We start from the raw sequence: 6,171 nt of genomic DNA on the forward strand, positions 1-6,171 counted from the left end.
GGCAGGAGATATATTAATCGGATACTTCTAACGCACAGCCGGCCAGCCGCACTGCCACCTTCGTCCCATCCCTGCTTACCTCGCCGCCCACCTCCCAGCCCCGCCCCTCAACCCCATCCTCCTTCTCATCCTTGCCCCACCGCTGCCCACCGCCTCGCCGCGAGCGCGCCCATGACGGCCTCCTTCCCCCCCTCCCGCCGCCATCATGGCCATGGGTGCCCCCGCTCTGATTTGGCCTGACCGCCTCCACCGTCGACAGGACCCTAAAGCCGTCCTCCCACCGTCCCCACCATTTGGCCGGCCAGCCTTCCCTACCCCTTCTCTTCTAAGCCTGCCGGAGTTGGGGAAGAAGAGAGGGGCCCACTGGAACCCTAATTCAGGAGTGCTTGAACGCGGGGGGAGGAGGAGGAGGACACACCTCGGCGGCGCTGAACTCGTCGCCGCCAGCCGAACCCCGCCGCTGGAGTTGGGAAAGATGCATGAGGTGGAGACAGTTGAGAGGTGGAAGAAGAGAGTGCACGTGGGGAGGGCGATTGGGGAGGTGGGCGTGGAGTGTGCCGAAAAAACGGCCGGCCTGTAACTAGTCTTTATTCCGTATTAATCTCCTAGACTACATTGGAGCATAGAGATTTTTCTTTCTTTCTAGGTTTTTTTTCAGTACTGGAGATAATTTGAGGTACCCTTGTAACATGACCTCAAATTTGTTCGGTATATTTGTTTCATAGTGACTCGTAATCTACATGTGTTCGGCATGATTTGGTGTTGCTATGTTTATGGTCGATGCGTTCATCATCGTGGCATCCAGTTCGAGTCCGAGAACATCACTGAACCGTGTTTGTGCCTAATACAGTGAGGGATTAATTAATCGTGTAAAGAATGAAAACTCTGTGGGGATTAGTTGAATGAAGCTGAAGAATTAATGCAAGTGTTCTGAATCAGCAGGCCATGCATCAATCAATAGGGCCTGGAAGAATCATGGTACGGCGACGACCGGCGCGCTCCGGGCCGCGGCGGCAGGTCCCGGTGTCCCGCGGCCCCCTGCTGCAGGGCCTCGATGTCCTCGAGCGCGGCGACAACGTCGTCCATGTTGGGGCGGCTCTTGGGGTCGCCGGTGAGGCACTTGCCGGCGAGCCTGGCGACCCGGAGTGCGGCCTTGGTGTGGTACTGGCCGTCGATCCGCTGGTCCATGAGGCTCTTGAGCTTGCCGGCGCCGGAGAGGTAGGGTTTAGCCCACTCCACCAGGTTGTGCTGGTGGCTCGGCCGGTTCAGGTCGTGCGCCCGCAGCCCCGTCAGCAGCTCCAGCAGCACCACGCCGAAGCCGTACACGTCGCTCTTCACGTACAGGTGCCCTGCATGCATGCAAGTCGTCGGTCAACGTACGTGATGAGCGCCTGGTGGCCGTGCCATTGCCGTCGTCGTGCTCGTGCAGGTGCAAACCTAGCTACATACCGGTGGCGACGTACTCCGGCGCCGCGTAGCCGTAGGTGCCGATGATCCGGGTCGTGACGTGCGACTTGCCGGCGGAGGGCCCGTTCTTGGCGAGACCGAAAGTCCGACAGCTTCGCAGTGTAATCCTGAAAACATTGACATGTCTGTGGTCAGTGGACATGGTAGCCCAGGAGAAGACCACCTATGCACATTGCTTGCTTTTGCGGAAGATGTACCGAGTCGAGGAGGATGTTGGACGCCTTGAAGTCCCTGTAGATGACCTGCTTCTCCGACGAGTGCAGGAAGGCGAGGCCGCGCGCCGCGCCCGTGGCGATCTTGAGCCTCCGGCTCCACGACAGCGCCTCCAAGTTTCCACCCCCTGCTCAGACAGACATGCATTTTCAGTTTTTGACTCCCAGCAAGTCAGACTGCAGGACGCTCAATCTCATACAGGGCACCATGTGGCGTCGCCATTGCCAAAACTTGTAATTTAATCTGACCATGAACAGCGTGCATGACTTGTACAAGCGACTTGCTCAAACTAGTCAAACTTGGGCGCCTATGTATCCAAAAGTCAAACGCGATTCTAGAAGGCAAAGGTCAGACAAAATTCATGCGTCTATTTTCAAACTATGTTAGGCAGGTGATAAGTGACCGGGAACACTCCCCAGAAGTAAACCATAATTTATACCATAGTGCCATTGCAGTTCGTCAATCGTATAGAAGTAAACTGAGAGGACCGGCAGGTTTTGCCAATCTGTTGAAAAGTAGAATGCCAATCAAACGAACTGCCAATGCTGGCGGTGGCAAGCATGCAGGCTGCTTACTTCTGAAGAGATGGTTTTCCAGGCTGCCCTTGGACATGAACTCGTACACCAGGAGCAGCTCCCTGTCCTCGCCGCAGTAGCCCAGCAGCCTCACCAGGTTGGGATGCGACAGTCTGCCCAGGAAGTTGACCTCCGACTGCACTTGCCAACACAAGGAATAACATATATATATGCACACATCAGAGACGCCGCCACTGGCACGCCGATGAACTCACAAGTAACACCACAAATAATCAGAGGGGAGGGGGGAGGACAGCTGGAACGAACATGGATAATATATACGAGGGCTAAACAATCCACAAGCAAACAAAGGAGTCATGTTCACACTACATTAGCACACTGATTGGCATTGCATGTTCTCAAATGGTCATGGACTCATGGATGATCACAGAGATACATTGTACCAAGGATGGCATGATGGATTTTGTATGGGAGTCCCTATCTTATCTAGGGAGGAAACTAAACCAAGAGGAGTAGAAAAATGCAACTTCATGGCAAGCTGGGGCCGGCAGAAACTACAAGAGTTGACTTGTACAGTGTTCCACGAAGAAAGGGACATGTAGAACTGATTAGCTGAACCACAAATTTCATCAGGATTCTAAAGAAAAGACGCGATTTCATCAAACAAAACAAAAGAAGGGGGGAGATTTTCCATGTTTTAGAAGCACACAAACACTGATGGAATGGAACGAACATCCAGGCGAAGAAATGGTGCAGAATCGATCAAGAGGCGATCGATGGATGGGATTGGGATGGGATGGATAACCTGCCACTCCTGCAGGCCCTGGACGCTCTCCGGGTTGAGCTTCTTGACGGCGACGATGACGCCGGCGTTGCTCTTGGCCGGGTTGAGCGTGCGCTCGTCGACCCAGCCCTTGTAGACCCGGCCGAAGCCGCCCTCCCCGAGCACCATCTCCGGCTTGAACCCGCGCGTGGCCGCCCGCAGCTCGGCGAGCGTGAACTCCCTCAGCCTCGGAGCTTCCAGAACCTGCCGGGGTCCCGGGCACGGAGGACCGTCGTCTCCTCCCTTGTCTTGCTGCTTCGCCCCGCCGCCGCGGCCGCCGTCGCTCAGCTTCGGCGGCGGCGCCCTTGTCGTCGTCGGCGGCGGCGGCCCTGCAAGTGCACACGCCAGCATCGATTAGACGTCGGTCAGACCATCACGGCGGCCGGCGGCGTGGCCGAGCCGGAGAACTCGATCGGAGCTAGCGTGCGGGCAGAGGCGGGCAAACCTTTGGTGGGAGGACGACTCTGCGGCTTCGCATTGGCGTCAGCAGAGCCGCAGCAGTTCCCCATGGCGTACGGCGCAGAGCAAGCAGCTAACCAACCAACCACGCGTTTCTCTCTTCCTCCTCGCTCACTCTCAAGGCGCGCGCGGCGCGCTCGGGCGTGTGCTCTTGTGCTGCTGCTGCTGCGCGCGTTCTCCGACGGTGTGTGCTGCTGCTACTACTAATCAGGACTCAGGAGAGGAGAGGAAGAAGGGACGTGGACAGCGTGGTGGGAACGGAGAGGAAAAGATCAAAGAAAGGAGGGATGGAAGTCCAGGAAGGAGATGGCGCGCCAAGGCAAGGGAAGGAAGACGACATGCGGCGCTGCTCTCTGGTCCTGGCGTGGGCTTGGTCTACGGAGCACAACGCACCCACTCCATTGTCGCAGCTTCAACTGTGAAGTCGTTCTAGGCACTGGGCTCCTGGACTCGGTCCGCGCAAGTGTTTCCTGCTGTCACTTCGTCCACGCTAAGATTGCGCTGTTTATAATTTGCAGAGCTGGACGCCCTCCCCTTAACTGGAAAGTGGGCTCCACGCTCCGCGCGGTCTACTTGTCAGTGGATTGTGGAACCGAGTAGCCGAGTAGGTAGGTGGTGGTCACTGTTCCGTAGCCCTGTCAACGCGTGATTGATCTATGGCTCTACTCTCACAACCTTTGTTAAGGGCCGTTTGGTATGGAAGCGCACAGCGCACTGGTCCTCCACTCAAACACACAAAGCTCAAGAGAGCTATCAACAATGTCCTTTTCGCAACTCAGCCGTTCAAAAAGTTATCTCGGGTTTATTCATTCCGCACCGTGCCTTAAGAGTGGGAAAACATTGTTCCTTAAACGATCGTTTAGTCTATTTACATACGTTTTAAACACGAGGGTACATTGTTTCTGTTTAATCAGTTGCTTTGCTCGTTTAATTGGTTGTTTTATCCGTTTACACTGTATTTTGCCTGAATAATGGCTAAACGGCAAGTGGTTAATTACTTATCATTTAGCGTTTTGGACAACATTGTCTCCGAATCACTTCTTGACATGCTAGAACCTCACTCCTGAGATGCGAATTAGGTGTTGTCCAAGTCTTACTCTTCTTCACCAACTATGTCTTATTTTTTAGGACAGTGAGGTGTTGGCCCTCTTACTAGGCCGTGCCACCTCTCTCCATGGCTGGCAAGACCGCACCATCTCTATCCCTAGTCTTTGTGCCATAGATCCATGGCTAGCAAGATGTCAAGTGGCGACTCTCACCTTAAGTTGTGCCCATAGCAGTGTACCTTTCTGCTACCACCTAGTTGGTTGTGGTTGTGCCTATTTGCGATTTGTCGAGGCAATGGAGTAAAGCTAGAGAGGCTGGGAGCTATTTCTACCGGTCTACTGTGCTTCTTCGCTGTCTCGTCAAGTAGAGTGGAGCAGAGCTAGAGTGATTAGGAGCTGGACCCCCACTAGATACACATTTAACATTTTGAGTTGTAATTTTCATATTACCATTCTATAGATATGATGAACAACATAAGAGGATGTTTGGATCTAAACAACTAAAAGCTAGCCATTGAAATTAGCTCTAGTGAATCAAAATACCATAACTGATAGCTCAAAATGAACTATCCACGTAATAAATAGTATATTATTTGCGTCCCTAACTAAATACAACTAACTATTAGATTAAGCACTGAAAGGAAACCTTGCAAATAGTCTAGCTAATAAAAAAAAGCTAGCCGATTTTCCTTAGATAGCAAAGTTATTTAGCATGCAAGCACCCTCAAAGTTGGAAAATGACTGACGGGATATACTCATATAGAATTCTAAAAACACGTTTGGAATACGGAAGGGGTACTTGATTACTGCCCGGCAGATGGGATTAACGAAACGATACAATTAATAGGAGGGGCGGGCACGTCGACGTCGGCGACGGAAAGCGGCGTCACGGCTGGCGCGCTCCTCCGTTTCCTGGAAGCGGGCGCCCAGCCAATTTCCGCCGCGCGCACTGACGCCAGCCACAGCCAGCTCCATCTCTGAAGCCGACAACAATCGTGGCGGCCTCGCGATCGCCGTCGCTTTCTCGCCCGAGTCCGGGCGTCCGCACCAGACATGGAACCCATCGCCGATCTTCGGATCGCGGATAGGCCGTTGGGGGGTGTCTCGCCCCTCGCAAACAACAGCCGGTCGCCCGGATTCAGTTGACCGCGACTAAAAGAGAGCAGAGGGCGCGACCCACCTCACTCCGCCCGACCGCTCCGCTCCACCTGCCCACACGGAATGACACAACCATCCATTGGCAGGCAACCACCGATGTCCAGCCAGCGCTCCAAATCTCCCAGAAAAATAAGGTTAACAACCGCGGGACGTCAGGAGTCTGACACAAGTTAACAAAAATCAAAACATTTATTTTAAATTAGTACCACTTTTGAATGGTTTATCCGTTTTCGATTTCGTCTGCACCGTTGTGTTATGCGTGACAAGCTAGACAGATCCCACTTACATATGTTTCGAAGAATTTTATTTTAGTAGCAATTTATATGTAATACGTGCTAGGAGATTTATCAAAGAAGTTACCATGTAATACTAAAGTTGCTATTGAATAATATACTGAAGTTGTTACCTAGTATGCACAAGCTCAGGAGCAAAAATCAAAGAGAGTTACTACCATGTAATACTAAAATTG

At 53.0% G+C, this 6,171-nt stretch overlaps 1 pseudogene; it reads right to left on the reverse strand.

The window, feature by feature from the left end:
* Positions 1–686: 686 nt before the first annotated feature.
* LOC136508696 (probable serine/threonine-protein kinase PIX13) lies at positions 687–3,915 on the reverse strand (annotated as a pseudogene).
* Between the last annotated feature and the right edge of the window lie 2,256 nt (positions 3,916–6,171).

This window comes from Miscanthus floridulus, chromosome 1, assembly GCF_019320115.1.
Source record: "Miscanthus floridulus cultivar M001 chromosome 1, ASM1932011v1, whole genome shotgun sequence".
NCBI classification, from domain to species: domain Eukaryota; kingdom Viridiplantae; phylum Streptophyta; class Magnoliopsida; order Poales; family Poaceae; genus Miscanthus; species Miscanthus floridulus.